Source organism: Pseudophryne corroboree, chromosome 5 (genome assembly GCF_028390025.1).
Source record: "Pseudophryne corroboree isolate aPseCor3 chromosome 5, aPseCor3.hap2, whole genome shotgun sequence".
NCBI lineage: Eukaryota > Metazoa > Chordata > Amphibia > Anura > Myobatrachidae > Pseudophryne > Pseudophryne corroboree.
In genome coordinates, this window is record NC_086448.1 from 538447732 (window position 1) to 538459198 (window position 11467).

Sequence of the window (11467 nt, forward strand, 5' to 3'; positions counted from 1 at the left end):
GCACAAAAGTAAAGCTTTACGATCAGGTGGTGTGCACTGGCTCCTCCCCCTATGACCCTCCTCCAAGCCTCAGTTAGATTTTTGTGCCCGGCCGAGAAGGGTGCAATCTAGGTGGCTCTCCTAAAGAGCTGCTTAGAAAAGTTTAGCTTAGGTTTTTTATTTTACAGTGAGTCCTGCTGGCAACAGGATCACTGCAACGAGGGACTTAGGGGAGAAGAAGTGAACTCACCTGCGTGCAGGATGGATTGGCTTCTTTGGCTACTGGACATTAGCTCCAGAGGGACGATCACAGGTACAGCCTGGATGGTCACCGGAGCCTCGCCGCCGGCCCCCTTGCAGATGCTGAAACGTGAAGAGGTCCAGAATCGGCGGCAGAAGACTCCTCAGTCTTCTAAAGGTAGCGCACAGCACTGCAGCTGTGCGCCATTTTCCTCTCAGCACACTTCACACGGCAGTCACTGAGGGTGCAGGGCGCTGGGAGGGGGGCGCCCTGGGAGGCAAATGACAACCTAATTTGGCTAAAAATACCTCACATATAGCCTCCGGGGGCTATATGGAGATATTTAACCCCTGCCAGAATCCACTAAAGAGCGGGAGACGAGCCCGCCGAAAAAGGGGCGGGGCCTATCTCCTCAGCACACAGCGCCATTTTCCTTACACAGCTCCGCTGGTCAGGACGGCTCCCAGGCTCTCCCCTGCACTGCACTACAGAAACAGGGTAAAAAAGAGAGGGGGGGGCAAAATTGTGGCAAAAAATATATTATTAAAGCAGCTATACAGGGAGCACTTATTATAAGGCTATCCCTGTCATATATAGCGCTTTTGGTGTGTGCTGGCAAACTCTCCCTCTGTCTCCCCAAAGGGCTAGTGGGGTCCTGTCTTCGTTAAGAGCATTCCCTGTGTGTCTGCTGTGTGTCGGTACGTGTGTGTCGACATGTATGAGGACGATATTGGTGTGGAGGCGGAGCAATTGCCAAATATGGGGATGTCACCTCCTAGGGGGTCGACACCAGAATGGATGCCTTTATTTATGGAATTACGGGATAGTGTCAACACGCTAAAGCAGTCGTTTGACGACATGAGACGGCCGGACAATCAATTAGTGCCTGTCCAGGCGCCTCAAACACCGTCAGGGGCTGTAAAACGCCCTTTGCCTCAGTCGGTCGACACAGACCCAGACACAGGCACTGATTCTAGTGGTGACGGTGACGAATCAACCGTATTTTCCAGTAGGGCCACACGTTATATGATTTTGGCAATGAAGGAGGCGTTACATATAGCTGATACTACAGGTACCACTAAACAGGGTATTATGTGGGGTGTGAAAAAACTACCTATAGTTTTTCCTGAATCAGAAGAATTAAATGAGGTGTGTGATCAAGCGTGGGTTGCCCCCGATAAAAAAATGCTAATTTCAAAGAAGTTATTGGCTTTATACCCTTTCCCGCCAGAGGTTAGGGCGCGCTGGGAAACACCTCCTAGGGTGGACAAGGCGCTCACACGCTTATCAAAACAAGTGGCGTTACCCTCTCCTGAGACGGCCGCACTTAAAGATCCAGCAGATAGGAGGATGGAAAATATCCAAAAAAGTATATACACACATACAGGTGTTATACTACGACCAGCTATAGCGACAGCCTGGATGTGCAGTGCTGGGGTAACTTGGTCAGAGTCCCTGATTGAAAATATTGATACCCTGGATAGGGACAATGTTTTACTGTCTTTTAAGCAAATAAAGGATGCATTTCTTTATATGCGTGATGCACAGAGGGATATCTGCACACTGGCATCACGGGTAAGTGCTATGTCCATTTCGGCCAGAAGAAGTTTATGGACGCGACAGTGGTCAGGCGATGCGGACTCAAAACGGCATATGGAAGTTTTGCCGTATAAAGGGGAGGAGTTATTTGGAATCGGTCTATCGGATTTGGTGGCCACGGCTACAGCCGGGAAATCCACCTTTTTACCTCAAGTCACTCCCCAACAGAAAAAGACACCGACTTTTCAACCGCAGCCCTTTCGTTCCTTTAAAAACAAGAGAGCAAAGGGATATTCATATCTGCCACGAGGCAGAGGAAGGGGGAAGAGACAGCAACAGGCAGCTCCTTCCCAGGAACAGAAGCCCTCCCCCACTTCTACAAAAGCCTCAGCATGACGCTGGGGCTTCTCAAGCGGACTCGGGGGCGGTGGGGGGTCGTCTCAAGAATTTCAGCGCGCAGTGGGCTCACTCGCAGGTAGATCCCTGGATCCTGCAGATAATATCTCAGGGGTACAGGTTAGAACTAGAGACGAATCCACCTCGCCGTTTCCTGAAGTCTGCTTTACCAACGTCCCCCTCCGACAGGGTGACGGTCTTGGAAGCCATTCACAAGCTGTACTCTCAGCAGGTGATAGTCAAGGTACCTCTTTTACAACAAGGAAAGGGGTATTATTCCACTCTATTTGTGGTACCGAAGCCGGATGGCTCGGTAAGACCTATTCTAAATCTGAAGTCCTTGAACCTGTACATAAAGAAGTTCAAGTTCAAGATGGAGTCACTCAGAGCAGTGATAGCGAACCTAGAAGAAGGGGACTTTATGGTATCCTTGGACATCAAGGATGCGTATCTCCACGTTCCAATTTACCCCTCACACCAGGGGTACCTCAGGTTCGTCGTACAGAACTGTCACTATCAGTTTCAGACGCTGCCGTTCGGATTGTCCACGGCACCTCGGGTCTTTACCAAGGTAATGGCCGAGATGATGATTCTTCTTCGAAGAAAAGGCGTATTAATTATCCCATACTTGGACGATCTCCTAATAAGGGCAAGGTCCAGAGAACAGCTAGAGATGGGATTAGCACTGTCTCAAGAAGTGCTAAAACAGCACGGGTGGATTCTGAATATTCCAAAATCCCAGTTAATTCCGACAACACGTCTGTTGTTCCTAGGGATGATTCTGGACACGGTTCAGAAAAAGGTTTTTCTCCCGGAGGAAAAAGCCAAGGAGTTATCCGAGCTTGTCAGGAACCTCCTAAAACCAGGAAAGGTGTCTGTACATCAATGCACAAGAGTCCTGGGAAAAATGGTGGCTTCTTACGAAGCAATTCCATTCGGCAGATTCCACGCAAGAATTTTCCAGAGGGATCTGTTGGACAAATGGTCAGGGTCGCATCTTCAGATGCACCAGCGGATAACCCTGTCTCCAAGGACAAGGGTATCTCTTCTGTGGTGGTTACAGAGTGCTCATCTATTGGAGGGCCGCAGATTCGGCATACAGGATTGGATCCTGGTGACCACAGACGCCAGCCTGAGAGGCTGGGGAGCAGTCACACAAGGAAGAAACTTCCAGGGAGTGTGGACGAGCCTGGAAACGTCTCTTCACATAAACATTCTGGAACTAAGAGCAATCTACAATGCTCTAAGCCAGGCAGAACCTCTGCTTCAGGGAAAGCCGGTGTTGATCCAGTCGGACAACATCACGGCAGTCGCCCATGTGAACAGACAGGGCGGCACAAGAAGCAGGAGTGCAATGGCAGAAGCTGCAAGGATTCTTCGCTGGGCGGAAAATCATGTGATAGCACTGTCAGCAGTGTTCATCCCGGGAGTGGACAACTGGGAAGCAGACTTCCTCAGCAGACACGACCTTCACCCGGGAGAGTGGGGACTTCATCCAGAAGTTTTCCACATGCTGGTAACCCGTTGGGAAAGACCAATGGTGGACATGATGGCGTCTCGCCTCAACAAAAAACTGGACAGGTATTGCGCCAGGTCAAGAGATCCGCAGGCAATAGCTGTGGACGCGCTGGTAACGCCTTGGGTGTACCAGTCGGTATATGTGTTTCCTCCTCTGCCTCTCATACCAAAAGTATTGAGAATTATACGGCAAAGAGGCGTAAGAACGATACTAGTGGTTCCGGATTGGCCAAGAAGAACTTCAAGAGATGATCACGGAAGATCCGTGGCCTCTACCTCTGAGAAGGGACTTGCTTCAGCAGGGTCCCTGTCTGTTTCAAGACTTACCGCGGCTGCGTTTGACGGCATGGCGGTTGAACGCCGGATCCTAAAGGAAAAAGGCATGCCGGAAGAAGTCATTCCTACTTTGATTAAAGCACGGAAGGAAGTAACCGCGCAACATTATCACCGCATTTGGCGAAAATATGTTGCGTGGTGCGAGGATCGGAGTGCTCCGACGGAGGAATTTCAACTGGGTCGATTCCTACATTTCCTGCAATCAGGATTGTCTATGGGTCTCAAATTGGGATCTATTAAGGTTCAAATTTCGGCCCTGTCGATTTTCTTCCAGAAAGAATTGGCTTCAGTTCCTGAAGTCCAGACTTTTGTTAAGGGAGTGCTGCATATACAGCCTCCTGTGGTGCCCCCAGTGGCACCGTGGGATCTCAATGTTGTTTTGGACTTTCTCAAATCTCATTGGTTTGAACCACTAAATAATGTGGATTTGAAATATCTCACATGGAAAGTGACCATGCTACTAGCCCTGGCTTCGGCCAGGAGAGTGTCAGAACTGGCAGCTTTATCTTACAAAAGCCCATATCTGATTTTCCATTCGGACAGGGCAGAACTGCGGACTCGTCCGCATTTTCTCCCTAAGGTGGTGTCAGCATTTCATCTGAACCAGCCTATTGTAGTGCCTGCGGCTACAAGTGACTTGGAGGACTCCAAGTTACTGGATGTTGTCAGAGCATTGAAAATATATATTGCAAGGACAGCTGGAGTCAGAAAATCTGACTCGTTGTTTATATTGTATGCACCCAACAAGATGGGTGCTCCTGCGTCTAAGCAGACGATTGCTCGTTGGATCTGTAGCACAATCCAACTTGCACACTCTGTGGCAGGCCTGCCACAGCCTAAATCTGTAAAGGCCCACTCCACAAGGAAGGTGGGCTCATCTTGGGCGGCTGCCCGAGGGGTCTCGGCATTACAACTTTGCCGAGCAGCTACGTGGTCAGGGGAGAACACGTTTGTAAAATTTTACAAATTTGATACTCTGGCTAAGGAGGACCTGGAGTTCTCTCATTCGGTGCTGCAGAGTCATCCGCACTCTCCCGCCCGTTTGGGAGCTTTGGTATAATCCCCATGGTCCTTTCAGGAACCCCAGCATCCACTAGGGCGATAGAGAAAATAAGAATTTACTTACCGATAATTCTATTTCTCGGAGTCCGTAGTGGATGCTGGGCGCCCATCCCAAGTGCGGATTATCTGCAATACTTGTACATAGTTATTGTTAACTAATTCGGGTTATTGTTGTAGGGAGCCATCTTTTAGAGGCTCTTCTGTTATCATACTGTTAACTGGGTTTATATCACAGGTTGTACGGTGTGATTGGTGTGGCTGGTATGAGTCTTACCCGGGATTCATAAATCCTTCCTTATTGTGTACGCTCGTCCGGGCACAGTACCTAACTGAGGCTTGGAGGAGGGTCATAGGGGGAGGAGCCAGTGCACACCACCTGATCGTAAAGCTTTACTTTTGTGCCCTGTCTCCTGCGGAGCCGCTATTCCCCATGGTCCTTTCAGGAACCCCAGCATCCACTACGGACTCCGAGAAATAGAATTATCGGTAAGTAAATTCTTATTTTAAGCGCCTTGAGCCCTATTGGAGAAAGAGCACTATATAATAAAATGATTATTGTTATTTACCAGCCAATCAAAATGACTGAACAATGGTATCCGGACTATGGGTCGACACCAATTAGGTCGACACCCATTGGTCGACAGTGTCTAGGTTGACACGGCGATTAAGTCGACATGCAAAAAGGTCGACATTAGTTTTTCACTTTTTTGGGGGGGTACTTTTTCATACTTTACGATCCACGTGGACTACGATTGGGAACGGTAACCTATGCCGAGCGCAGTGTTAGCGGAGCGAGGCACCTTGCCCCGCAGCCACGAGCCATGCAAGGGGACGCGGTGCCCTAATTGGGATTCCCGGTGACTTGACAGAGAAAACAACACCATAAAAACATTAGAAAATCATGTCGACCTTTTTTCATGTCGACCTAATGGCAGTGTCGACCTATTTCTATTGTCGACCTAGCCACTGTCGACCTAATGGGTGTCGACCCTGAGTCCCATATCACAGAACAACATAACAAGTAATAAAAATAGGAAAAAACAATCACAGTGCGCTACCAATGGTGTAGGAGCAACCTACCACTGACACAGGAACCTTCACCAAAATTCCAAGGTATACATAAACAAAGAAAAATGGAAAGTGGTGGGCGCAACACCATATAATCTTACATATAAGAAAACGATGGACTGAAGGATTCTCTCTTAGTCCGACAGCAAGGGCTTAGTGGATCTGATGTGAATTCTCTCTGTATGTCTTCCCAAGGTATGTAACCACATCAAAGTGGATATAGGGGTAGCTGGCATCTGGTATTCAAATTACCCTCCCAAAAGGTACTGGAAACTCCGGAATCCACAGCACATCGGGGGAGAAGTCCTTCCTGAGGAAGGACTTATATAGTCCGAAACGCGTTAAGCTGGTGGCGTTTGGTTGTGAAGGGTTGTAGCTGTCTGACCTGGGCTGTCGTTTCTCCCCCGATGTGCTGTGGATTCCGGAGTTTCCAGTACCTTTTGGGAGGGTAACTTGAATACCAGATGCCAGCTACCCCTATATCCACTTTGATGTGGTTACATGCTCGTTTTATCTGTCAATTTGTGAGTGCTTAGTGTGAATAAATCTGTTGTCGTTTGTCAAACTGGTCTGCTCTATGATCTGTCTCTTCATACCGAGATAAACACCATACCTTGGGAAGACATACAGAGAGAATTCACCTCAGATCCACTAAGCCCTTGCTGCCGGACTAAGAGAGAATCCTCCAGTCCATCGTTATTTTATATATAAGATTATATGGTGTTGCGCCCACCACTTTCCATTTTTCTTTGTTTAACATAACAAGTAATGTCAGCAACAGCGGCTGTGCGCACCCAAACAGAGCAATAGATTGTAAGCTTGCGAGCAGGACCTTCCTACCTCTATGACTTTGTTATTACCTAGTTTTGTTTTATCATTGCTTCCAATTGTAAAGCGCAAAGGAATTTGCTGCACTATATAAGAAACTGTTAATAATAAATAACACATCTAGTGGCCGCTGGTATGCAAAACACTTGAATTCCCCCATAGAGGGGAGGAGCAGCGTTAGACTTTTATTATATATTATATGCAAGATATATACACAGATAAGAGCCCAGTGTGCTTTACACTGACTACAAATGCCGTTTTAAAGTTTCACCTTCAACCCGCCAGGAAGTGGTGTTTGCCTTTGTAAATAAAGCTATACAGTACCTTGTTAATTAAAATTTATCTTATTTGTCACATTTTTATTGGAATAATCCATCTTGAACACTATTTTACATATAATAACCTAGCGGTGTGTCCTGTGTTTTATTTCCTTCCCTCTTCTCCTATCACATATCTCTCCTTTCTCTATCTCCCTCTCACCAAACCTCCCAACTGTCCCGATTTTCGTGGGGCAGTCCCAGTTTTTTGGGGACTGTCCCGCTGTCCCTCCTGCGGGCCGCAGTGTCCCACGGTGGCGGTGGTGGTGGTGGTGAGGGGGTGGCAGTAGGGAGGCTCATGTCACTCGCTGCCCTGCTTCGCTGTGCGCATGCATGTGTTCATGAGAGATAAAGGGACTGGGGGCATGCCAGCAGCTCATAGAGCGCTGGTCATACCCCCACAGTGATGAAATACGGGAGTGTAGCTCGTGACCGCGGCACTCCAGTGAAGCCATGCCCCCTTTTCCATAAGCCACACCCCCTTCTCAACTGGGTGCGGCTTTGCCGCGCAAGGGTGTTCCGAGCTGCATTCTAAAGATGTTGGGAGGTATGCTCTGACTACGCATTGGAACAGAAAAAACTCCAGAAAGTGCGCAATAAATCTAAAGTGCTGCTACAAAATATACATAAATGTGCATCCAAATCCACATTAGTAAGAACAATACAGGAAAGAAATGTACATTAATAGTAGCACTCTTCAGAAACCATGAATTTGATATGTAACACCAATGTGTGACAGATATAATCTGAAAAATGATTCACCATAGGGAGAGAAGGACATCCTCTAATCTCCCTTGCATATGATCGAAAACGAAAAGGTTACTTAGGAATCTTCCCTTCTTGATTCATCAGGTAGCAGCTGTGTATAGTGTTTCCAGTATAAAGCCCTCAAAATATGTGTCTCCTTTCCCTATTTGTAAAGGGAACTGCTCAGGAGACACTTAGACAATGCTAATCATAGTGCAGCAATCCTTTAAAATTGAACACATTTATTTTTAACAAATTGCACTTACAAGAACAAAAATTTAAAACAGCATATCAGAATCTCCATAGGCATATCACCATAGCTGTAATTTTCTTTAGGGGAGTCCTGAGGTACCAGATGGCAGAGGTAAGTGGATGTTTGAGCTCCGGATGCCCAGGTCCACGCCAACAAGAAAAATCCCCTTAAAAGCTGGCGGATACGTCCAGGAGTCCAAACAGGTAAGCCACGCTTAACACGTTTAGTACGAGATTCGTCCTTCGTCAGAAGCATGGCTAACAGAAGTGTATCTTCGGTATTTATCCCCTCTTAGCGAGGGGTATCAGCTGGACTCAATTCACGTTGCACGGCGCCGCCATGACGCTGCGCTTGCGCACAGAGTCTCCCAGCCGGAAGCGGAAGTGTCCCGTGCGGTTCACGGCTAGCCAGAAGTTCCAGTATGTGCGTTCCACCATCGTTCTCTATGTCCTCCGGCTGTGGCAATCGGTTTTTTCAAGCGTAATTCCAATGGGAAGTCCTTGAAACAACCCGGCAACAGCTCAGTCCAGATTTTTTAGTCCCCAAAACAAGTCCATCATACAGAACATGAAAATAGGAAAAATAAAAAATGCAAATGAGCAGAATTACCATATCTAGTAAAATACAGATTAATAGGTAAAAAAGTGCATATAGTATAAAGTGCAATGTGAAGAGAGAAAGAGACAGGAGAATAATGAAAGGAGGCAGTTATGGCAAAAAACACTTGAGTTCAAATTCACTGTTCAGTCCCCTGGGTACAAGGGTGCCCAAACGGTGAATCCATCTCATTTCTGTCTGCGACAGGCTCCTCTCTAAATCCTTGGTCCTCCATTTAACTGATTAACTGAATCCCACAAAAAGATTTCAAGAAACAATCTTGTGAATCATGCAGTTTTTTAAAATGCGATGAAACGGTATGAGTATCCAAACCCTTGCGGATATTATAGATGTGCTCAGCCCATCTGATCTTAGCACATCTACCCGTCTTTCCAACATAGAATAGTCCACATGCACACTCCAAAATGTATACAACATTTTTGGAGTGGCACGTTATGAACTCTCTTATTGGATATGAGTGACCATTGACCGTGAATTCCGTCACTTTACGCAGGGGTGATTTGACAGTTCTACACATCACTTTACCAATTGACTCTCTGCGCTATTTATTATGGTATGGCTGATGTTCAAATGATCAAACTGCAAATTTTACTATATTTCATATGTTTTAATACGCATAAAAAATTAGACCGGTCTAAGATATCTAAACAATATAAAACAATAATAATCAGTATTATCAAAATACTATAAAATTAACTCAAGGAGGTGGAGCCAAGCTAATCCGTGAACAGTTCTCAAAACGGACAAATTAATTTAACTGTATTTCAGTCCGCATAATATACTTGTTAAAATGCACAATATTTTGCTTCTATAACCCATGTAAAGATGTAAGTTCCTTAGATGTTTTAAAAAAAAAAGCAATGTTCCATATTTAACTGCTCGTCAGCAAAGACAGAAATAGAGCATGAAGATGTGCTCCTGGACGGAGCCTTACGTGTAGTACCCGTCCGTGTTGTATATCGCAAAATGAAGCCCCAAAGGTAAGTGTAGCGGTCCCGGTTTCAGGGGATCAAGCGTCTGCAATGATGCCTGCTAATGACGAGGATGTCCAGCCACGGGGAACAACGAGACCGCACCGTTCTAGTGCTGCTTGCAAGCACCCAGGTCCCGGTCTCTCTCCTCTGAATTGCTAACAGGCTAATGTTAATGGCGATGAACAGCAATACAGATGGGTTCAAAGACAATATATGGGTCCAAAATCCACACCTCTGACGCGTTTCGCTCCTTTCACAGAAGCTTTATCCAAGTTCTACACATCAAACAGTCACCACAGCGGTGGAAGCCCTTGGTTCTAATGCTTTGTCTTGGGTTATTTTCCACGCTGCTTCTTACTAGCTGTTTTTTTTAGTGAGGGGGCTTTCCTATAAATGAAGATGGGTTGGTCAGGTAACACCAATCCCACAATTGGGTCTTGTTTTAAAATATTCCAGTTATCCCTGAGCACACGCACTATACCTTTAAAATATGTATTATATTGACTGATAAAAGCCCATTTGAACCCATCATCTGACGGTTTTGGATCACTCCTGGTTTTCAGTAAGGTCTCCCTCTCTATGTTTACAACTTTAGACCTTGCCTTGTCCAAAAACTCAGAGGAGTATCCCTTCTCCAAAAACCGATTGGACATCTCATTGAGCTGTTGATCACACGTATGTGTATCAGTGCAATTTCTTTTTATCCTTGCAAACTGGCTGAAAGGAATCCCATCCAACCAGTTTGCATGGTGCTGGCTCGTTCTCTCTATAAAACTGTTTGAATCTGTTGCCTTGCTGTATGTTCTGGTATTCACTTGCCCCTCAGCAATGTAGATACTCAGATCCAGGAAGGAAACCTCCTTTAGACTCTTCGTGAACACTAATTGAATGGACATGGTATTGAGATTTAAGCCTTCACAAAAGACATTGAGCGACTCCTCATCCCCTCGCCAAACAAAAAAGATGTCATCTATGTAGCGCTGACAGAACACCAGGCCCGCCACCAGCCCACCATGGTGCCATATCTGGTGGTCTTTCCAGTATGCCATGAAGAGGTTTGCGTAGCTCGGGGCGAAGCTGGTGCCCATGGCAGTGTCCACCCTTTGTAAATAAAACGTGCCGTCAAAAAGGAAATAATTATTCAACAGAATAAATTTAATGCTTTCCAGGATAAAACCCTTCATCACATCACTAAGGGTGCTTGCATCTAAAAAATATGAAACTGCGGTTAACTCCTTTTCAAGATCGATTATCGTGTACAAGGTACAGACATCAGCTGTACATAAAAAATCACCTTCTTCCCATTTGTACTGGTTAATCCTCCTAAGGGTATTGCCAGTGTCTTTCAGGATAGCCTTCTTTGTCTGTACCAAAGGTTGTAGATGGTAGTCAACCATAGCTGATAAGTTACTCGTCAGACTTACAGCCAGACACAATTGGTCTGCCTGGGGGGTGGAGGGGGTCCTTATTAATTTTTGGGAGAACATATAATGTGGGGATAGATGGCTCAGAGATGTTCAAGTAATCAAATTCTTTCTTTGTTATAGCTTTAGTTTCCAATGCCTTGGTGCTCAATTCCTGCAAGGCCTTA